Below are 25,732 nucleotides of genomic sequence, written 5' to 3' on the forward strand. Positions count from 1 at the left end.
ATATTGAAATCTTCAACCCATTCAAGCCCTGCATATGGCAGTTTTTGCATCATGGCATGACCATAGAGGCTGTTTGCATCTACATACACTATATAATTTGATGGCCGTGCTGGATCATAATTGGGAATATGCTTATTATTTGCTCTGGCATATCTCTGAGAACATTGCACCATCCCCCCTCTTATACCTTGCTCCATAAACAGATACATATTTTGATCCTTGATCAGATCCAATGGCATTTTAGTGTTTAAAAACATTGCATCCCATGCTAGGCCCGGGGCACTGTAAAAATACACTGGGTCCAGTTTATAATTTTGCATAGAAGATTTTCTGAATGCCTGCAATATATCAGCTAAGAGGGTCACATCAAGTTTCAAATATGCCATGTGATAATCACCAAATGTCTTGCATTTTAAATTGTTCCACATCAATTGGGCATGGTGATAATCATCATCAGTGATTCCAGATCCTCTGATTCTGCTGTAAAACTCATGTTGTGGAGGCAGGGAGCACTCATCAAATTTAGAAAAATCTGTAACATAATCATATGGATATACATCCTTCCGCCTAATTAATCTCAGGTCCTGATTTGGAAACAATGCACGTGTGATTTTGAATTGATCATCAGATAATTGAGTGGCCAGTGTAGCCAGGCTAGCAGATAAAATTCTGTAAGAATCAAGAAATCTTATGTGAATAGGAACACCATTAACTTTAATTATTTTGCTAATAGATATATATTTCTCATCATTTTCAGCTAAAATATTTAAATTCTGCTTGTCAAACCCCTCATATCTGATCAAATGATGAAAATCATAATTGGATGCTCCATGGCAAAATATGGGGACAAATCTTGGTCTCTTGATCTGAATATTACAGCTATTACACAGGGCCATTAAGAATTTACCATCTGTATAAGAATGGTGTTTCACCTTGATATTTGTATCTGAAAATTCAGAATCACATACCGGGCATTTTTCTGCATTGTTGAAATCTTCAATCTGTTTCTCTGTTAAAGGCAACATGGGTTTTGATTTTAATAAGATGTTAGATGCTATGTCACGGCACTCATTTTCTATTCTATGTGCAAATATTTTGATGGCATCTGGCCCCATGTATGAATCTTTTTTGGTAACAACACCATCCTGTACAACCACATAATAAAAGCTGGAAGGTTCATGTAGCTGGTATGGTGTAATTGAAGATTCTTCAGGATCTGGATTGCAGGATGCAAGAGATTTGAGGATTGATTCAAAATCATAGACAATATATGCTGGGTGTTCCAACAAGGCTTCAAACTTTTTGAATTTGCAATTCTCACTTGGCATTGGCATCACCATATGAACAGGTTTATGATTGCCACAATATTTCAGATGCTCAATTAACTTGTTTTTTTGCAATTTCTGCATTTTTTTCCTGAACCCCATTTACCATTTTCCTGCCATCAAATACACATAAACACTTTCTGCACAACTTGAATATTGTATTGGATTTGTCTAGTTGTGTTCTCACTAAAGCTTCAAGATTATATATCAGAGTGTAATGATATGTGCCATCCCCTTCAATTAAGAGCAAATCAATCGGAACAGCAGAATCATCATCAAATGTACTGATTCTGAGAGGTTCTATCAAGCAATTGCCACGGCCAGTGGAACAAATAAATACATTAATAGATAATTCTTTGCCATTGATATGCCTGGCCTTTTTTTCAAATTTATCAATATTCTGAACAGACATTGGATATTCTAAACCCTTCATTGCTTCATCAAAATCATGTTCATGTTGTTTGTAATAATTTATTCTCTGAGGATTCCTTGAAACTGGAAACAAAGCAGCTAAAATACACCACAAAAAGTATTTCTCATCATTATTTTCAATATTAACCACGGCTCTTTTGTTTTTAATATTTGCAGGTAATGGCAGATATGTAGATCCTTGTAATGGGCTGAATTCAGAAATATTAACATATAATTTGTGTGGAGATCCGCATAGGCTCCATCCAGACTCTTTTGCCGCAAATTCAGAGTGTTTAATGTTCAATTGATCTATCAACCTGCTTATTATTGTGTCTGAATTTGCATTTGAATATACCGGTACAGTTGCTGTTATGTGGGGCTGTGTAAATTTTGTGCCATTTGGTTTCTTATATTGAGTATACAATTTGAGGGACAGCTTATAAGAGCCATTTTGTGCATTTAGAATTGCCTGCAGATCAGGATTTACACTGTTCAAAAAATTCTTAATGCCACATCTTGGCTCTGATACAAACCGATAATCCCTAAGTTGGGCATTAAAACTGCTATGGATAGGTGCATAGCATAGCTGCTTTGCAGGTCCAGCATTAACAGGTGCTTCATGCTTCCTTTTCAGACCAGATGTGGATGGTTGTGGGGGCAATGTTGATGACTGTGCAGAGCAAGTATTTTTATGTGTATATGTGAAGTATTGCATCTTATATTTTCTATTGCATTTGGGGCATATTTTTGTGGGAGTTCTGTATTTGTCTGGGTCACAAATCTTTTGGTGCTTGGCCCAATTGGGGCTGGATATATTCTTATTGCATTGATTACAATATTTTTGACTTGACATTTTTGTTGTTGTTTATTATATACAATTTCCTGGGCTTCAAATCAAAACTTTATACTGAATAAAAAATATAAGTTGGGTTCAGCAGTATGATTTGTGTGTGTGTATATATATATGTGTGTGTGTGTGTGTGTGTTAATATTTTTGGCCTTGGTATTTTTGTTGTTGGTTTATTATATAAAATTTCTTGGGATTCAAATCAAAATTCTATGCTTAATAAAAAATATCAGTTGGGTTCAGTGCAGACAAAAAAACTGCATAGCTCTATGTCAATTAGTTCTTGAGATTTTGTATTTAGGAACCACTTTGGCCCCCCCTGCCAAAAATTGGCTTTTATTGTATCAGTGTATATTGTTTCTATGATCAAAATTCTATGCTTAATAAAAAATATCAGTTTGGTTCAGTACAGACAAAAAAACTGCATAGCTCTATGTCAATTAGTTCTTGAGATATTAATTATTTTGTATTTAGGAACCACTTTGCCCTCCCCCCCCTCTTCCCCCCCCTGCCAAAAATTTGGCTTTTATTGTATTAGTGTATATTGTTTCTATGACCTTACTTGGGTTATTCCGCCAAATTATATGCTTCAAGTCTCCTATACTTTGGTGGAGCCTGTTCAGGTTCTGCCCCCCACTTGTGGGTTCCACTGCCGATCCAGCAATGGTGAAGAATCTGCACTGTGCCCTGGCTTATATAGATTTACAGAGCCAATAGAAACACTGCTTATTTAAACCAATCAGGAAACACCACATCATCACATTATGTCATAAGCATTTAATCAATTAATATTGCACAACATGATGCAATAGAACTGGACTGGGAAGTAAATATGTATGGATGTGGGTGGGTAGGTGTGGGTGGGGGTGGGTAGGGGTGTGTGGGGGTGGGGGTAGGGGTGGGTGGGGGTGCATCTTGGCTTAGTTTTAAGTGCTGTGTTCAAAATAAAAATATAATGGCTGGTAGCTGTATCCAAGCCCTATTATAATTTTTGTTTCTCTATTCTGTCACTAATTTTGATCCTAGGATAATTATATTTATGGGGGTGACTCTGCATGGCCCCCAGAGCAACATATTGAAATTTTGAAAAATCGATTATTTTATTTTTGCAATTTTCACTAGTTTTGATCCTAGGCCAATTATATTTATGGGGGTGACTCTGCATGGCCCCCAGAGCAACATACTCAAATTTTGAAAAAATCGATAATTTTTTGAATTTTGATTATCTCTGGAACCATGAATCCTAGAGACATGGGGTTTGTTGCTTTGGCCTGGGCATGTCAAGATGCAACTTTTTGATCTCTATAAATTTTTCAAAATATCTTGTTGTTCTGTAGATCTTGAATAACTTGCCTATTTTTCAAGATAGGAGCATAGGAGTTGTTTATTTGAAATCTAGAGGCTGTTTAGAAGTTTTGTTAAAAAATCGATAATTTTTTTAATTTGAGATTTTTTCAAAAACTATCAGTACTGGAGACTTGAAATTTTGTAGGCATATTCTAGGCATAATTCTCTACATTTTATGTCTCTATAATTTTCCTGATATATGCATTATTTAAGCTGTAAATCTCTGATTTATGTCTGTTCTATAAATAGAATTTTCTGAAAAATGCAATATTAACAATAATTTTGACTATCTCTGGAACCATGAATCCTAGAGACATGGGGCTTGGTGATTTCTCATGGGCATTTCAAGATGCAACTTTTTGATCTCTATAAATTTTTCAAAATATCTTGTTGTTCTCTAGATCTTGAATAACTTGCCTATTTTTCAAGATAGGAGCATAGGAGTTGTTTATTTGAAATCTAGAGGCTGTTTAGAAGTTTTGTTAAAAAATCGATAATTTTTTTAATTTGAGATTTTTTCAAAAACTATCAGTACTGGAGACTTGAAATTTTGTAGGCATATTCTAGGCATAATTCTCTACATTTTATGTCTCTATAATTTTCCTGATATATGCATTATTTAAGCTGTAAATCTCTGATTTATGTCTGTTCTATAAATAGAATTTTCTGAAAAATGCAATATTAACAATAATTTTGACTATCTCTGGAACCATGAATCCTAGAGACATGGGGCTTGGTGATTTCTCATGGGCATTTCAAGATGCAACTTTTTGATCTCTATAAATTTTTCAAAATATCTTGTTGTTCTCTAGATCTTGAATAACTTGCCTATTTTTCAAGATAGGAGCATGGGAGTTGCATATTTGAAATCTAGAGGCTGTTTAGAAGTTTTGTTAAAAAATCGATAATTTTGTGAATTTGAGATTTTTTCAAAAACTATCAGTGCTGGAGACTTGAAATTTTGTAGGTATATTCTAGGCATGATTCTCTACATTTTTTGTCTCTATAATTTTCCTGATATATGCAATATTTAAGCTGTAAAGCTCTGATTTTTATAAATAGAATTTTCTGAAAAATACAATATTAACAAAATTTTGAAATCTATACCTGCTAGGGCACTATATCAGTCACTATACTTTAAGATATGATAAAATATCAAGAGAGGCATATTTTTAACAAATTTATGAACAACAATCTCACAGAAGTGCCTTTTATAAGTGTAGGCACATCAATCTGAGGGGGGTCATACTTTCTCATGGAATCCATGAGGGCTTTTTTACAAAAATCTTGGATTAGAGGGGGTACTACACTTGAGCAAAAAGCTCATATGGGCATGTTGAGCTTGTTTTAAGTGTAGCCAAATCTGCTTCAGGGGGGTTCATACTTTCTACACTTGTAAGTGGTGCTGGTTATAGGTCAAATCCCACTACTGTCTAAGATCACACGAGGTTTCATTTCTCTTTCCAACATTCTCCGCAGCAGAAATGTGCAATCGTAGCCTCGTGCATTGTGTGCACAAATGGTTATGTTGGAAAACTTGTACTGCAATTCGAGATAGAACAGAAATGTGTCTACAGGGATATCCCAGAATATAAACTCTCTTCTTCCACAAACAGAACATGGAACCGTTAGATCCTCTTTTTTGCAACATGCGTGACAGGCCGTCTGCACCACAATAAGATTAGGAACATGAAGAAAAGTTTTCTCTTTCTCGGAGTAAGGAATATCTGTGTAACATTCAAAATCGTAAAATATATTGTTGTAATCCGGTTTTACCTGGGATCTGAGGTCACAGGGAAGTTTCAATTATACATTTAGGTAGAGCTTAATTGTATCTGTTGGCTGAACCTGCTCCGATTAGGAGGGTAGAGGTATGGAAAGTTGATGTAAAGGTTATTCACGCTTGTTCATACCTGGTAGGTGTGTGATGTGCTAGTCCAGATGCTTCTTGCAGACCGAATTGTGACAGGTGCCAAAGTTCTATCCTTCGACCCTTGGCTCACCAAACCGAGCAATCCCTTGCGACTCGTAGCATGCTAGGCAGCCGTAACTCCGTGTTTCATCGTCGTAGTTCAGTAGTGTTAATGTGTTGTAGAGTAATCAGAGACTAATTATCCATGTGAGCGTCGATGATAAAAGTAATTCAAAAGAGCGTCGATGATAGGTGTAGTTCAAATGAGCGTCAAAATCCAAAAGAGAGCGAGCTCCGGGAGTGAGCTTGCTTTTATAATCTTAGGCTTCGAAAGGTTGTTTTGATCCACGCGTTTGCCTTTCAGTTCCTTGTTTAACGGAAGTTACAAGTTAGCGCATTCTTGGGATCACCCGCTGGTGGGACAATTCCAGGAAATAAACAAGTGTGAATATTACCATGACCAGGTTTTCTCGGTTTAATAATCTCCATATCTCTACATTCCCCTTGTTGAGTTGATCGAACCAATCTGTGATGGTCGACTACCTTCTCCGGAGGAGGTTATATATAAAATTGGCATTTATTAACATATCAAAATCCGTAGAAAACCAATACATCAATCCAATCACCATAAAAGAAAATTGAGATCACCAAAATAGTCATATCGTCAAAAAAATCGTAGCACCAAACACCGTTGAGAAAAAAAATTAAAAACACTTAGAAAAAAATTAAAACTGTAGGTCAAAGCCTCTTGTGTACTCACAGAGTACGAGAATCAATAACGAAGTCTTGAGACATGGATAATAAAAATAATCATATAGTTTTGACACTGAACTAGTTTTGAATTAAAGATGACAACACCATAACAGAAAAACACATGTCAGCACACTGTGAAGGAACGCCGCATAACGCACGTGGTTTTATTGACTGTTTGCGGAGTTCAAAGTACACACTGAATAACACACACGCAGTCGGGCGGGGCATTGAGGTAAAGTTACCATGGCAACGCTGTAGACTGCACGGCGCTATTGGCTGAGTGTAATCTGTAGCAGACGAAAAAAAACACAAAACAAAGAGACTTATCTCACACAGGGCGTGAAAATGTAAATTCACTAAAAATATGGGCGGCACCCATGGTCACAACCCTGGCACTGTAAATGACATATTTGTGTACGAAATGTGTGTGCCTGACGGTAGTTGATGGAGGCTGAACACTGGAACACACTTTCAGCCGATGAAAAACGACAATGCGTATCATGTGATGGCAGTAAACAAGGGCAACACAACACGCTCTCAGTGGGAGGGGCTTTGCCGATGTAGGTCGCCGTGACGTCATGTGAATGGCAGTCTGGAACTCAAGGTTACGATGTCGGTTCGGGTCGGTAGACGTCCTGAGTAAAGCGCTCCACAGCTGGATCGTGGCCGGGAAGATGGGAAAATCAGCCATGCGGTCCAGACAGGATTGGGTCCTGTTGGTGCTAGAAGTCCACAAGATCGTCGTCGTTCTCTGCGATGAGCCTAGATCTCTCGCTCGGAAGTACAGGCAGGAGGTCGTCATGATGAATCCATCCGGTAGCATTCGTGGCGATGAGAATGAAACAAGCGCAAAAAGGGAAAAAATAGGAAAAATGTAAAAGGTAGTGGAGCAGAGTTATAATAAATGATGGCGGGTGATAAAGTCGACAGAAAAAGGACTTTCATAAAAAATTGGGGAATTATTGCGGGGGGAGGGGAGATAATATCTGATCGTAGTGACGGCGAAGGGGCATTGTTGCTTATATGACGTAGAGTTTTTTTAAGGGGACCTGTTTATGAGTGACAGGTTTACATGAGGAAAGTTGGCCGGGGGGCAATTGGGGGGGAAGTTGGTGTTGGAATAGCCGGCTTAGCCGGGAATGAAATGAGAAAAGAAAGGGGGTGTTCAGCGATAATAGAACGAACTAAGTGATTACGAAACATTTCCTTCTGTAATATGTGTAAATGTCGTATATAAAAACAATTGCAAGAATTTTTACGTTTATTGTGATCAAAGGATTAAGCGCCTTTGATTCGCTGCTAACCAAAAAAAATTTAAAAAGAAGTGAAAAAGAGTAAGTAATATGTTTATAGAAACTTCATGGAAAAAGAGAGTAGGTTTTAATTTCATGGGATATGAGTTATACCATGTTGTATGCTATCAATAATTGAACTATAAAATTAAAGGAGAGAGTGGGAACATTTGCCTATATTTATTATATGCTTTGTTAACACATTTAGTGCATTGCAGCTTTCAAAGAAGCAGTTCGCGTTACACCTGAGCGTAAATAAAAAAATTGCTATGGCCAAAAGCCAATAAGTTCAGCAAGTTCTACGCAGTTCATTTGTTCTTTAAATCATTCATCTTGTTCTATCTTAGTTCTTTCTTTCTTTATTTCTTTGTACTCTTTTCATTTGAGCGTATATGTACCAGCAAATGGGAAAAAAAATGTTTTGTAGTTAGAATCATAAACACGCTTAGTACTTATTAGTCAAATCAGCTAAGTGATATGTTCTGACTATTACTATGCGTTTAATCGCAAATTATAAAATAACATTAAAATATGAGTAGAAATTAATTATTAGGCAAGAGATGTATTATAAATGTTCCGACGATTGAGATAGCATTCTGTAATCCTGGTCTTGTTAAAAATAAAAATGAGTTCGTTCTAACGGAGAAGTGCAGTGCGAGCAATGGAAGTTAAGAAAGGGAGGGGGGTAGATGAGCGTGAGAAAATGCTGGATCATGGGATGTTAGCATGTGCAATGTACGTAGCGAGGAGGCTAAAGAGAGTGATAACGGAGTGGAGTGTTAATGAATGTTAGCGTATATGTTAGTGGGGTTTTTATGGCACTAGTCGTAGCGGGCTTTGAGTCTAGAAACAGTAAGAGTGTCAGTCTTTTGTTTACTCCTACCGTCGATGAAAGTAACTTCATAGGAGTTCTCGTTAACTTTGCGAAGAATAGTTCCTTTATACTTATAAGATGACGCAAAGGATTTTGACACGCCTGGAGTCGGAGTGGCATCTAGAATCCACACATGTTGACCTGGTAAGTACTGTATTTGCCTAGAAGTGCGGTCTGTGTACTTTTTCTGCTGTTCGTAACGTTTATGTAAGTTGTCGTGAGCCGTCTTACGTATGGATGTCAGAAATTCAAGTCTCTGTGCGTTCGTCTGGGAGATATTGTCAGGTTTCGAAGGAAGGACTGCGTCTGCTAAGATCCTTGGGTTGTAGCCAAACAAAGTAAAATACGGGCTCTGGAGGGATCCAGAATGGATTGTAATCTTGTGGCTGAAAGTTGCACTAGCTAAATAGTCACACCACGAAGCCTTTTTCTCCAACACAAAGACTCTCATAACTTTCTTTAAATAGCTAAAGGAACTCTCAACTAACCCATTCGTGAAATGTGCACAAGTATCTACATATTTTAGTTGTACGCCTGTAATATTAGCTAACTCCCGTAAGAGTAAACTTGAATTGGGTGTTGAGCGATCTAAATAGATCGTTTCAAGGAGGCCATGGATTAGAAAGACTTTCTCAACTAAAGCTCTTGCTATGTTTTGTGCATCATGATTAGCCAAAGGAGCTGTAATGACGTATCTTGTACAACTATCAACTACTGATAGAAAATATTTGTATTTGTGCGTTTTAGAAGAGACTAGTGGTCCACAAACGTCAATATGAATTTGTGGGAAAGGAATTTGGGCTGGTTGAAATTTAGAACATTGTGGTTTCTTTGAGATCTGGAAAGGGATGCAATGTCGAACCTTATCGTACACAAATTTCTTCATATTAGGGAAAAAGTAGCGCATAAGCATTAAATTATATGTCTTTTGTGCACCTTGGTGACTTCCATTCATTTTGTGTGCATGAATAAGATCGAAAACTTGATTTCTTAATGCATGGGGAATACAAAGTCTATCCCGATAACCAGTTTTGATTTTATTAGTCATGTATAAGACTCCATTTTTTAGTACATAAGAATACGAAAGTTTTTCTAGTTTAGGATGACTAGCTTGATCTTTGTTTTCTAAAACGTCAATAATGTCTCTTAAATAGGGGTCTTTACGTTGTTCTGAACTAATATCAAAATCTGCTGCTTGTGCATGAAATACTTGATGAAAGAATAGTGCATCATCATCATCATCATCTTTCTTGTCAGGATTAGTCTTTTCTATAGGGTTGTCTTTGGGAATTACAGGTGACTGAGGGTTTACTGTAGCATTGGGAAGGACTACTGCATGCTGGGTCATAAGGGAAGCAGATGGGGTAAAAAGTACAGGCTTAGGGGTGTTAGGTGTCGTAGTGGTGAGTTTCAAATTGATATAAGTTTTTGATCGTGGACTTAACTGAATTGTGTTTGAAAGGGTAGCTTTTCCCTCATACACATTTACATTTTCAATTTGGGTGAATATGTCATGTGACAGCTGGTGAGTCTTGTACTTTGACCTCAAAATACTATAATTTGGAGTACGTCCTAAATGATGAAGAGTTATTGTGTTGTCTTTTAACGACATTTCGCACCTCTGCGTTCGCAAAAAGTCATTTCCTAAGAGGGGAGGGACATTTGTTGAATCTACAATTCTAAACAGGTGCGAATATTTACGCTTTCCAATTATGATAGGACGAACTACAATTTCAGACACACTCAGTTTCGATCCGGACACACCTTGGAATGTGGACTGTACCTTGTATGTTTTTCTTTCAGAAGGAAGAAGATGGGAGGGATAAATTGACATTTGGGAACCCACGTCAATAAGTAAATCTACTTCTTTCCCTTGTATGCTACTATTGATAAAATATAGGCCATTTCTCTCAATGATAGGAACTTTGTCTAATCTACTATTATCCTCGATTTCGTTCCTGCAAGTCGAAGATGATTTTAGTTTAAACTACTGTCTCTTTGTGGCTTGCAAAAGCATTTATCGCTCACGTGATTGTTGCGACCACAGAACATACATGCCGATGTATTTGCTTCGTCGCAATTACCCATATTTCGAGTCTGATCTCGACGTTGAAACCTGTTATTATTATTACCTCTGAATTGGCCTCGAGAGTTCGATCTAAAATTTCCTCTATGATTAGCTCTATTATTATTACCCCTGTAGGAAGAGGAGTTATTATTCCCCTTGTTATAAACTCTGTTCCCTCTGTCATGTGCGTTTTGATTAGCCGTTTATGCAAATTCCAAAACATTTGAGCAAAAATTAAAAAGAGAGGCTGTGTTCATTTGTTCGGTTGAATGTAAAGCTAAGTTCGACATTTGTGACGAAAGTTTATTTATCTCATCTCTAGAGGCAGCACTTTGAGCGTGTTCCACCGTGGCTATAGCTGATGGCGCCGCGCAGGGGGGAGTTTCAGAACTTGATACATGATACATTCCTTGATACATTGCGTGAGAGTTATTGACGGGAGCGGGATTTGATTTCAGACTTTGGACTTGATGAGCCGATGGTTGGGGGAAAGGGGATGGACTCTGGTTATATGGTACAAACTGCTGATTCGGGTTGTGAGGATTAACTGGGAGGGGGGAGTAAACCTGTGCATGAGAACAGTTGTGAAGTGGCGTCTGAGTCAATGTCTGTGGCTGCAAGCTTGCTTGTGCTATTGTCTGGTCAATTTAAAACTTTTCCTCCATCATACGGGAATTAATCAATAACTGCTGGCGTTCGAAATTTTGTAGGTGGGCAATTAATTCCTCTGTTTAGGCAAAGTGCTTATTAATTAAACAGCCAATGTATTTGGCTCGCAGTCCCGTGATTATATAAGACAGAGTTTGTTCTTCAGTGGCGTTCGGGAAGTATTGCTGGACTAATGCCTTCTTAGCAATAACATAGGTATGAATCGGTTCTGTAATCATTTGTTTCCTTGCGAGAATAATCTGTACGGGATCCGCTGATAGGTACGAGCCTTTAAATAAAGTACTTAGCTCGTTTTTGATATGGGTGTATGTCAGGTCTACAAAATTGGGTCGTTTCTGTATGTCATGAAAATAAGTTAAAGCGGTCTCAGTCAAAAATAAAGGCAACATCTCTTTACGCTTAGCTTCCGACCATCCCGCGACGTGTGCTACATCTTGAAACTTGAGGAAAAATGGGTCAATTTCTTTTGGGTCATTCCCGCTAAATGGCGCCGGGTACAACGCAGTTGGGATTGGGGTGGCCATGTTAGTGGTGGGAATTTCTACAGTTACGTTATCAGGGCTATTAGTATTGTTAGAGGGAGTAGGAACGTGAGCTGGGGTGCTTGCTAAGGGCTGGCGTCGGTTTTTGTTAGGTGTTTCCAGTCCAAGGACAAATTGTGGGTAGTTTCTATTAGCAGACCTTAACCGTGTTAGCAGAGGGGAGGGGACTGGAGATAAAAGTTGTGAATTTATTCGATTTGCCGTGATTGCAGTAGCTAACTCTATGATTTGGTCGAGGGAGGAATCTAGGTGTTCGTGCAATGCTATCTGTGACGTATTCATAAACGAAAGTTCGTCGTGCTGACCAAAGAACAAATTAAAGTATGGGTATGCAGTTATTTATGTCATTAATATATCGCTTGTCAAATGAATATAAGCAAGTGTTCTCATTCCTGTGTGAATGATGCTCAAATACGTAACTAGTGAATATTACGCAGAAGAACTAGATTTTGTTGGGGGGGCCTCGGCATAAAAAGAGAAAAGAGGGGTTGTATTCCATAGGGTAATATACAAAATTGTCACTGGGTCTGCCGCATCTTAAGCGTATTGTGGGAGTATACTAAAAATTTACTTTCAAAAATGCTCCCAAAGTGGGAGGGGGGTAAAGACTAATATAATTTAAAGCAATTCGTACAGAAGGGTACTCAATTGCAAAAAGGGCCTGAAGCACCTCCACCATGTTGTAATCCCGTTTTACCTGGGATCTGAGGTCACAGGGAAGTTTCAATTATACATTTAGGTAGAGCTTAATTGTATCTGTTGGCTGAACCTGCTCCGATTAGGAGGGTAGAGGTATGGAAAGTTGATGTAAAGGTTATTCACGCTTGTTCATACCTGGTAGGTGTGTGATGTTCTAGTCCAGATGCTTCTTGCAGACCGAATTGTGACAGGTGCCAAGGTTCTATCCTTCGACCCTTGGCTCACCAAACCGATCAATCCCTTGCGACTCGTAGCATGCTAGGCAGTCGTAACTCTTTGTTCCATCGTCATAGTTCAGTAGTGTTAATGTGTTGTAGAGTAATCAGAGACTAATTATCCATGTGAGCGTCGATGATAAAAGTAATTCAAAAGAGCGTCGATGATAGGTGTAGTTCAAATGAGCGTCAAAATCCAAAAGAGAGCGAGCTCCGGGAGTGAGCTTGCTTTTATAATCTTAGGCTTCGAATGGTTGTTAAACCTTTCGAACAGGATGGATCTTGTTTTGATCCACGCGTTTGCCTTTCAGTTCCTTGTTTAACGGAAGTTACAAGTTAGCGCATTCTTGGGATCACCCGCTGGTGGGACAATTCCAGGAAATAAACAAGCGTGAATATTACCATGACGAGGTTTTCTCGGTTTAATAATCTCCATATCTCTACAATATATAGAAATTATGAATTCTGTTTAGGTTTTGGTATAGCCATGTAGCAGAAATGATTTATAGGTTTCACGCAGTTGCATATAGTACAGTATTTCATGTTACATTTATGCACTTTTTCATATGTATTGTGTGTTAGAATAATTCTGAAACATGGGGGACACTGCTGGATTTCACTACAGATTGTACCGTTTCGGAATGGTGTAGAAACATGATTTGTGAAGCAGTTCTCATTTTTGAAAATTCTGTGACATGTCTGACATATTCTGCGAACACCCTGTTCAGGCACACACGGTGGAGTTGAACGGCACATAGACATAATTTTTTACACAGATGGTTATGAGCTTTTTGAAATATGAGTTCGTTACACCCGCGACATTCTTGTTTTGCCGCAAATGCTCCAACACGGTTCACTATCACATGATAATGCTGGCGAGTGTTATCATAGAGAAGGTATATATATTTGGAAGCATTTTCAACCTGTCCTTCAAACAAAACATCTTTAACATCACAAAGATTGTTGTATACAATAATTTTATATTCTGTAAGAACTTGCTGAAATTTTCTCAGTTCAGGAATTCCAATTCCTGAACACGCATTGTCTGTGAGATCTACATCTGCTTTGCGCATATGTTCGAAAACAGGTTTGAGAAGATTTCTGTTTCTTCGATACTGTGAATAGGACGGATCATTATCAGCATGGGATTTTCCTATAATCAAAGCTTTAGGTAAACAGAGTGGTTTCTTTCTATTCGGCACACCGGCGACACTTCTTTTTTGCGTGCTTAGCATGTAATTAGGTAAACAATATGTTTTTTTACCTCCGCCACCTCCGACAGGTATGTTGACATGATCAGCTAGCAAAATTAAGCGATCTATAGCAGTGAAGGTTTTCGCACTTTGCAATATTTTGTACATGATGTTCCACACCATATCACTTTGTAACTGGTCACACCTATGCCACCCGATGTAAATATCTTTCACGGTATGGTCAGATATGTTAGATAGAGTTAAACCTATCTTGTCTTCATCCTTGGTGTCTTTTTTAACGTAGGTGAGAAGATTTTCGACACCTTCGGAAAATCCAAGTGTGAGGATCGACATTTTCTGGAGGGTGCGAGAAACTGAATTCCACACGTCGTCCTTTGGAACGGAATTTAGGATATTCACGTTCTTGAATGTTGTGTAATATTATATTCCCTATCTGTTCACGAGACACTGAAGCACGTTTTGTTTTCTTACCTCTTCTATCTGATACAGAAACACTCTGAGATGGCGGTTCTGCTGGGGATAAGGGATCCGGTCTCCATGACGGTCCTGGTAAAGGTTCCGGGTCTGATCTGGATGTGACGTTTCTGGAGGTTCCCGGTGATGCGACGGCTATCTGCTTCTCCTCGGCAACTCTGGATACAGGATTGGGTGTCGATGACAGGCCTGGCGACTATTCGGAAATATCTCTCCATCCTTCTCCGGTAAGATCGGGTACGAATGATGTCACGGCCTGAAGTAAATGGTCATACTCCTCTACTAGAGAGATACTTTCTCCCGCGTTGATTTTTTGCGCGATGATCGTCAACACTTCCCGCAACTCTCCATGTGTTGTGTAATATCCATCACGATAACGTACTAACAGATCGTCAGCGGATAACTGTACACCCATCATCGTACGACGATTGTTTCAGGAACACTGTCTTGTGGAGAGAACGCATTTGTTTATATACGCAAGCGTGATAAAGCAGTTATTACCGTTCCTAACGGTTCTACTGCGGCTAGTTAACCGTCTTTACCAGATGTTTTCCTGACAGATATGGCAACTCATGTAAAATTCTCAGAAATCCTTAACAGTCTTCAGCAGATTTTTTCAGGCTGCTATGACTGACTTTAACAGCAATTTTCAAATCTAGCTTCGCCCCTAATTGACGCAGAGGGAATCTAATTATATATTCGTAATCTGCACGTCGAGACCCTTCAGTAGAGTGGTCGGAAAGGGGGGTTTAAGACTGAAAATAAAGAAAGTAGGAACAATGAAACCCTGGCCCTAGAACAATGAAACTTAATTCATCGGAAAGAGAACTTTACTCCGAGTCCAACAAGCTATCAACCATCCTCCTGGCTCAATTAGTAGCGTAGTTACAGCGATTTTAAATTTTCAAAAAATATACCATACCCACGTATATTTCTGTATCGATCAGCTTTGGTGCATAAAACGTTTCATCTTCGGTGCATAAAACAGGTTTCAAACAACAGTTCAATCCATCACTCAATCACTACATAGGAGAACTTATACCATGCCCTCGTATATTTCTGTATCGATCACCCTTGGTGCATCAACGGATTACAAACATCAGTTCAATCAATCGATCGGCCCCTAAGAAGATTCCACATTTTCTACTATGCCGTCTTATATTTCTGTATCGATCACCCTGGGTGCATAAAACGGATTACAAACATCAGTTCAATCCGTCGGGCATTTCACATTTTACGTTATATACATTTAAGAGGCATCACTTGTTCCTCGTTAAAGAACATGTACCGAAACGGAAGAAGGAACTCTTGTCAAAATCAGACAAGGAACTGTTGTGCCTCACACAAAAACGTCGTGATCTCATATGCAGACTTCTAAAGTACGTTGCAAAAAATGATTGCACATGTGTGTGCGTCTCTATAAGGAAGTCGATAGATAAACGTTTTTTGCTATCTCAGGCATGCAGACCCAACAAGGAAGTTGCATCCGTTCCGTTAATGACTCAACCCGACCCGGACCTAATATGTGCATATGTTCCGACCATCACTACAGAGTTTTTATTCTTCTGTAACGTCTTTATCACTACAGTGCAACGATGTAGGGAGAAAATTTGCTTAGTATAGTGCAACATACTTTGTATGTATACACCGCTTTATTAATTACTTGGACTCGACTTACACATTTTACTCTATTTGCAATACATACTACCAATATTTGTTTTCATTTTAACAACACCTTGTACAGTGGACTCCATAAGTACTATGCTGTATTTTATTCGCCGAAATAAGAGCTTCAACATTCAGAACAACTTACACATTTTACTCTATTTACAATACATACTACCAATATTTGTTTTCATTTTAAGAACACCATGTACAGTAGGCTTCATAAATATTATGCTGTATTTTATCGATGAAATAAGAGCTTCAAAATTCAGAACATTTTACACATTTTTCTTTATTTACAATTCATACTACCAATATTTATTTTCATTTTAAAAACACCATGTACAGTGGGGTCCATACGTATTATGCTGCATTTTATTCCACCAAATAAGAACTTCAAAATTAAAAGCGACTTCTAAGTCAGCATTATTGCTTACAATATTCATAGACAATTTGAAGATTAATACTCATGGTTCTCACTGTACGTTAAAATAAAAATAAACAAATAAATGGTGTTACTTTGTTAGCGATGTTAGTGTTGTTTATTCGTTTATTTTCCTTTTCTTCAAAAGCTCTAACATTCGTTCCTCCATTTTTTTTCCCCCTGATTTTCTATTTTCTGTTTTTTTCATTTCTCACACTTTTATATACCTCCATTAACTCAAAACAGATTCTGAGCGACAGATGTGAAGGTACATATTGTGCCCGTTGTACATTTTCTATAAAATCAGAAAACACAGGTGTATTTCTCTTTTTTCGGTTATATACGTAAATATTTTTACAAGTGTATCTATTCGTATCTCCATCTCCTTGCACGTTTCTTCCAGTTTTCCAAGTAGATCTTCGGCTAAACCATTCTCTTCGCAGAAATGTACGTAGCATCCGATCTGTTTCTCCACTTGTCGTCCATGCCACTTGCTCCATAGACTTCTCCGTTCTTCCGTCGCAGTCGTCTCCTCTTTTACATCACCGTACAATAAACTGAAGTTTAGCGGGAGTTTTGCCATCTGAAAACAGATAGAAAAATGTGTTAGTTATATGTTGCACTGACTGTTGTCACTGTCATATATTAATTCACACATATTTTCAGAAACATATGACAAGACATGGGGAGGCTCTGCGAAATGCTTAACTTCACTATGAGCTAGGCGTTAAAGACGCAGACGATTTCGCAGAGATCACCAGGTCTCGTCACAGGTACCTGGAGGAGCATGTTACATTCGATCAGGGAGGAGGAGGTGGAACGCAATACGCCACCTACCAACAGGAAGGGTCGTGAACAACAGTCCCCCCCGCCATCGATTACTCTACCTCCAGGATCTTCTAACATCGTTGTACCTTCTACATCTTCAGGCTTCCACAAATAAACCGCTGTTGACACAGGTAACATTCTTATTTACTCATCTTTTAAGCTACGTCGTTTTCTGCTTCCGACGTGTCGGTATTCTGTATGATATCTGGGAACTCACGAGTTAGAGGAGGTCCTGCTGCTTCGACAATTGAGATGCTGATTATGGTAACCTCTCGATCCGCCAATACTTTATACACCTCTCTCCCGATCTGCACGCATTCGTTCCCGCAAAGCGTCCAATGCCCACGTGCCTCTTCTATCTTCTTCCTGCTCTGGTACACTATGCACAGTCACCCCCTCCGTGAAACCTACTCTATTTATTTTCTTTACATCTAGACGCTCTCTCTCCTTTTTCTCGTTTTGCCGTTTCTCCATCACTCAAATTCATCGACGGCCGCCCAAGAAAAACACTTCCTCCCCAGAATGACTCATCAATCTAAAACATGTTCGGGCATGTTTCAGACCACACCCAATCCCTGGAATTTCAAACTCATCAACGCCCGAGAAAAACACCTTCTTCCAACAATGACTCATCAACGCCATCTCTCTTCAAACAACGGAAACATCCAAATTTCCAGATTTTCCGACTCATCAACGCCATCTGTTTTCAGACACCGGAAACACGTACTCCAATTCCGAGAAAACCAACCGTCACCGAAAAACGTCGCCTACTTTTCCTCCTCGCCAACCCAGACTTTCTGACTCATCAACGCTATCTGTTTTCAGACGCCGGAAACTTCCGGCAAACCGTTACGGGAAAAACCCGAATACTTTTCCTCCTCCAACCAATCAAAACGCTCCTTACAAAATTAAGCCCCGCCCATTTATGACGTCACACCAATCAGAATCCTCCACACAAAATAAGCCACGCCCATTTTATGACGTCATCAAAAACACCAAAAAACTGCTGCGTCATCAATTGATCTTTGATCGATCTTTTCCAATCAATTGATTTATCGTCCACAACGCGGGTACATAACTACTGCGATCATACTTCACGCCGCACTAGCCGCTGCTTCACGGACACCTTGACGATAAAATCACTGTATATTCTCACATTCAACAGCACTATGTTTCGCAAATGGCTGGTGACTTGGGACATAAGAGCAAGGAGAGTATTTCCAAATATTAAAATGAAGAAGAATTAAAGCATTTACATATTTGAAATTTGCAAGTGAATGTTAGAAAAAATTAATTTTATAAGTGAAGTTCTAGTGTGTAAAACATGGTAAGTTATACTGGAGATAATTTTTTTCATGTTGTGTTTGAAAATTTCACAATGCTTCACTGAGTCCAATGCAAATTGTATGACATGGCGATTTCACTGGAAAATTGATGCATGGCACATTTTACTTTGTAACTCAAAAAATTCAAAAATGTTATTTACAATGATTTACACCCGAGGCCTTCAATTATTCAATCTTTGTTCAGGTAGTCTCAAAGAATGGTGGATCGGGCAAGTGGACCGATAATTCATTTATTCAGATTTGACGTGCTTTGTATTTTTTTTTCACCTGGCCTTCTGTTGGAGTGTTTAGTTCTATGCATTATAAATCCATGGGGTCCGAAGTTTGTATCCTTGAAGAAAACATACACTATTATATTTGTAGGCTACATTCCTTTTTTATATCACTTTTCTGCAACGATTGGCTAATATTGATTCCTGGGAAGACAAAGTTGTTCTTACTAATTAGCGGAAGATAACTAGAGCCTGGAATCTTAGGTGGCAAGGATAAGCCCTTGGTCACTTAGTCGTTTCTATGAATGTATTTTGTGTACTCCATCGTTCATTCCACGGTACATCATTGCAGTGAAATAACAGAGATGTACAAAAGCAATCTAAAATAACGAAACCATGAAGAGTAATAAGGAACATGTCTTTCAGACTGGATTCAATTTATATTTTTAAAGGTAAATGATGTATTTATAAATGTTGGATGCTAAAATACAATTAAACGTTACTGAGTGCAGCTCTGGAAATTTTAAGAATTGGATGTTTCATCTCGTAGAAGTTTCGACTGTCTGTTCCTTACAAGTTGATCCTGTTCCTTCCGTCAACTTCTCTTTATTTACGCAGGTTGAGACAATGATTTATAATTGACGGAAAGGTGTTTACTCTGGGAAACAGATAATAAAAAATGTAGACTACATGATTCGTGAAAGATTTAAATTATATGTAAACAAAAAACAATAACAAAAACAAAAAAAGACACAACATTTTCTCGGAATCACGCATACTATAAACACGCTGGCAATGTAGGCTGGAAGTAATCGAGGTGCATTCTACACTCATCATACACGTGTGTGTTTTAAGAATTTCATTGAAACACAGTAGGATCTCTACAACCCAAAAGACTCGAAGATCAAACTGAGGATAGAACTCGACAGATTGAACCAAATCTTAACCTGTATGTGACGTTACCATCTTTTTTTTTGCGTATTTTGGTTTAAATACATTATTGACCATAATTCTATTTGCATAATATACTATGACGAGTTTCTTCGAATCTTTTAAAATACACTCTAAGCACAGAATGTATAATCGGGAGTGGACCTACAGTTTCAAGTGTGATACGAAATACCACATTGTACAATGACTGTTTATATTCACAGAAAATAAGTACATAATTATACGCGTGTCCTTAAAGTCATGGTGCTCTTTTGACCGGTCACTGGAAAGCAACAAAACAAGATAGAAATGTGAAATCTTCACCAAATAAAAGGAAAACTATCCACGTTTCCATAATATGATGCGCAAGCGTGTGCACACAAAGGTGATGACCCAATACCACGAACTGAGCAGCAGCGGATCAGCCCTTGCCCACACCAGTCGAGATGTGGACGGTACAGAGGAAAGTCCAGTGTGTTCTGTGGCTTGCAAAGTTCTAATCCGTGAGCAAAGTGCAACGTGAATATCGTCGCGTGTACACAGAACACACTGGACTTTCCTCTGTACCGTCCACATCTCGACTGGTGTGGGCAAGGGCTGATCCGCTGCTGCGCAGTTCGTGGTATTGGGTCATCACCTTTGTGTGCACACGCTTGCGCATCATAGTACGGAAACTTGGAGAGTTTTCCTTTTATTTGGTGAAGATTTCACATTTCTATCTTGTTTTGTTGCTTTCCTGTGACCGGTCAAAAGAGCACCATGACTTTACGGACACGCTGTATTGGCAAACAATCTCCGTGGCGACCACAGAGCATTACGACGCCAGGGTTCCCGGGTTCGAATCACGGTATAGGCATTTAATGTCCCTTCATCAATTTCATTATTCAATCACTCATTCTTATCTTCGCAATTATCCGCAAGTGATAGCAAAACGAATTAAAATTAACAAAATCAATCATGTTTCTCTACTTTAGGACAATATAGCCTTTTCTATAAAGTAATATGCGGTGCATTTCCTTTTTGTATGTCCATACAATCTCATAAATTCATTCTGTTTGATTTTGTGTTGCCATTTATCTTAAACATTGTAATACAAATAATATTAAATCTATGTTTATATGCTAATGTGAAGACTTTTAGATAGGTTCATCATTTAAAATAATTCATTGTCATTATACTCATCATATCGAATATCGTTATCAAATCTAATATCATAGCAACTAATTTATTCTTTTGCTCTCTTCCAATTCCAGTATCCGTTGGAGGAGTAACTGCATTTTTTACTGGTGCCAGTATCATTAGCATAGTCGAAATTACATATTTTTTTATTGTTAAGCCAATGCTTTTATTACTAACTAAAGCAGGTTGAAATACATAAGTCTTGTATTAGAATATCGATTGAAAGATGTTAAAAGTATGCTGTTTATAGAGACAAAGTGTAAATTACTATTGTAAAGGTATGATGAAATATTTTACTAAATTCGGTGTAATGTACGTTCGTATTAATATTGCCATTGCATATATTTGGTACTAATCCGTGACCGAATTGGAGATTGATTACTTCCGCTGTGCTCGTATGCACTTCTTAGCCCTTTTTCATAGCGATATTTTACAACATAAAATATTGATTTTTGTGACTTATAGGTTGCAAGTTACAGCAACTATTATTATTATCATTATTATTTGAAGTAGGGTTACATCTAAGCTTACATTCTATTTTACACTAACTATCTAACTACAAAAAACAGTTTTTTGTCAGTATTCAGTTATGAAAATTATATATATATATATATATATATATATATATATATATATATATATATATATATATATATATATATATATAGAATATGGAAATTACAAATAAATGCAATTAAAATAAAACAAGTAGTAGTAGTAGTAGTAGTAGTAGTAATAGTATTAATAGTAGCAAAAATAGCAACAATAAAAGCAGTAATAATAGCAATACAAATAATAATATATGTTATTAAAAAAATCAAAGAGACAGACCAGTGATGTGCCGTAGACTATAAGTTTACGTCTACATGCGTTGTCTACACGTAATCTACGCGTACATTACATTGGGTTGTAGTTTATATAGACTACGTAGACAATCTAAAGAGCATTAAAATTAATTTTCAAGGGTTTCATGAAATGAAAGTGACATTTTCTACTGTATTGTTTCCTAACGAAATGAAAAGAACCCTATTTACAACAAAATTTATCTTCTCTTCTATTATCAACTATGGAAGAAAATAAATAGTATGCAAGAAACAACAACAGATGGCAGTCGTGAGGCAAGAATGGTCTTTTCCCCATAAAGCACTAGAATATTTCCTATATTAGGTTTCTTCCTAGGTGAGAAATTGTTCGAATTTGGAAGAAAGAGTACGAAAAGTTCTCCACACACATCAGCCACTGATACGCAGTATAATTTTCTTTTAATTCCACGGCGCCCTTTGCTTAGTTATCACCTTTCGCCATGTTGTTTACATAGATTATGTAATCTACGTGTATAAAATAGTCTACATGTAGAATGTAGACTATCGTTGTTTACGCGTAGACGCACATCACTGATTCTGTCCTCCCTGAGAAAAATCCTGCGAGCATTCTTGTTAGGCATTAAACGCCAAACTACTGCAGAAGTTCCTAATAACACAAATCAGCCATAAAGTCCTTAAGCGGGGAGCCCGAGCTGTGCTCGGGCATTTGAATTTGGTGGCTTTTTGTGCATTTCAGATCCAGTCAATGTTCCCGTAGCGGGGAATTATTTTCTTTAAATGGATATACAGTACTACATACTTAGATACATTTCGTTTTGTACAGTTTTGTACTGTCACAGTCAGAATTATCGTCGACCTGCCTCATTATTATTATTCTAATCATTAGCCGTGAAAAATGTGTTTAATGAAGGTGTTGAGTGTTATTATTTGTATGTATATATGTATATTTGATCTGCCAAGCCAACGGGAGTAAGGAAGGAAGTCGCAAGTCTGACGGGCGAGCACCAGAAAGGTCACGTTTTGTGTCTGAAACTTAGGAAATTCGACCTAAACGACAGCCATTCAAATATCTCGGATTCCAGCAGCCGGACTGAAGTGAAACTTTTACCAGCATAGCAACATGTATGCAAGGACGGATGTGTGGAGATTCGTCGCAATCAAGCAAGAATGACGGATGCCAGATCGAATTGGTTATAATCGATCAGTTTATGGACACAGATTGCAGTTGAGCTGTCGGCGCCAGACTGGCGCGTACTTAATCCTAACGTACCGTACCAGAAGCACGCTCTGTCCAGGCTGGGAGACAATGGAGCGAAGAGGAATGCCTTCTTTGGAAGCGTACCTTCAACGACCGTCAAGCGTTCTTTTTCGAAATCCGCATAAAACGAAAGGACCTGCCATTTCGACACATAGTTTTACCGTGAGTTCCAAGGAGAACACATCCACGTGCTCCGAACGTTGAGACTACCATTGTACCAACTCGTCGTGTGTTGTTATCTTTTTGCTGTGAGGAAGAGGGGAAGTGCGCCAGCCTACTGTAGTCTTCGGAGTGAGTTTGCGAGAAGTGGCTGTAAGCTAGATTTTGTCCTTTTCGTGAAGTGAAACGCACATAAGGATGGCCGGTTGACTGTATAAGAAAAGAGGGGGCCACCCTCGGTCCGCCCCGATGCCAGACGACACACCACGACGAATGCCTACATTATGCTGAAACCCCGAGCTACGCCGCCTAATGCCTACCAGCCGCCACAGATAGGGAGAGAGATGTCGAACGCTGCCATATCGACGTCCCGACGCTGGAGATCTTCCGACGGTGCTGGAGAAGACGCCGACGACCCATGAACGACAGCCCACCGCCCAGATGCTACGTCCGAATCACGACTCACCACAGAGATGCTCACCGACCCCGAGAGGAAGAGACGCCGAGGCCCTTGACGTTTCCCGAGCGTCGACGACGACCCATCTTCATTGATCCGCCGAGGAACCAGATGCATGAACGCTCTTCACCTTCTCGTCGTCGCGATCAAGGAAGAATAGGAAAACCTTTCGTGTGCATACTAAGTGATTTCAATCGCCTGCGAAGACACCACGATGCGCTGTGAAACCAGAGAGATGGTAACGTATTAATCTGTATAAATGTCAACACGTGCCGGCTCGATTGATATTTAGAGAATACCCTAGAAATTCGTCGATATTTTGAAAACGCCCACAACTCGACACTTCGTATCAGACTCCCGTTGCGCTTAATATTTGTATTTAATTGTCTCAGGTCAATTTTACTCATTTCTTGTGATTTTTAATGATCTTAAATTCACTGTTGTTTGTGCTTCTTTTGTATTGATTGAAGTGCGTACTGCTAGAGTAAAGTGCCGCCCACTTAATTGTTTTCTCTATTTGAGGTTTCTTCATTTTAGTATGTGTCAGCGCTGTGTCGCTGCGAGCTACGTCAGGTCGCTTATGTGATTATTGTTAAAGTATTTGCATGGTAATATTAATTGCTCGTCGCGGCGAAGTGTTAAAGTCCCGCCCGCTAGAGAGTATATGTTTGCGTCAGTCAACGGTTATTGTTATGTTTAGGACCACGTGGGGTCAACTAAAAGGAAAATGTCTGTGAATGCAAGAGGGGGACCTGTACAGAATTGATTTCATTTTTTTTTTTTTTTTTTTTTGCTATGACTAGAATATACTTTTTATTTGTTATGTTAACTTGGGCAATATCATTTCATACGTTTGTCGCTACCCGTGATTTTCAGGTATGCAGCTAGCCGCTTCCCGGCTACAGGTAAAAGTCTGGTAATTGAAAGTATATGTATTTTTTTATATGGCTAATCGCTATGCACTTTTGGTCACCGTCCCTATACACGAACTCAACCTGGACCGTTAAGCACTTTCACGTGTCCGAGAGAGATTTTGCCGCCTCTATCTAGTGGTAGCTCTTGTTTTCCCGGGCAAGGGAGGGCGTTTACAGTACAGTTTGCTTGAATGTTTGTGTGTTCATTCACCTTTCTCTCATTTACAAGACGAGTAATGATATAATGTTATAATGTTGTCCAGAGTCATGTGCCCTCTGTAACAGCGGCGGACTGGGGGCTCCCTGAACTGGACTCTAAGATTCAACATATCATTTACTTTAAATTTTGTGTGCAGTAGTTTCAATTACCTTTTAGGTTTAAGTTACACACACACACTCTCACTCTCTCTCTCACTCTCTCTCTCTCTCTCTCTCTCTCTCTCTCCCTCCCCCCTTCACAATGTAGTTGGACAGTTTACTTTAAATTAAGTGTGCAGTAGTTTCAATTCCCATTTAGGTTTAAGTTACACACACACACACACACACACACACACACACACACACTCACTTTCTCTCTCACTCTCTCTCTCTCTCTCTCTCTATGTCTATCTCTTTCTCAATCTCTCTCTCTCCTTCACAATGTAGTGAGACAGTTTACTTTAAATTATGTGTACAGTACTTTCAATTCCCATTTAGGTTTAAGTAACACACACACTCACTTTCTCTCTCTCTCTCTCTCTCTCTCTCTCTCTCCTTCACAATGTAGTGAGACAGTTTACTTTAAATTATGTGTGCAGTAGTTTCAATTCCCATTTAGATTTAAGTTACACAAACACACACACTCACTTTCTCTCTCACTCTCTCTCTCTCTCTCTCTCTCTCTCTCTCTCTCCT

Source organism: Lepisma saccharinum, chromosome 5, assembly GCF_977018435.1.
Source record: "Lepisma saccharinum chromosome 5, izLepSacc3.1, whole genome shotgun sequence".
Taxonomy (NCBI): Eukaryota; Metazoa; Arthropoda; class Insecta; order Zygentoma; family Lepismatidae; genus Lepisma; species Lepisma saccharinum.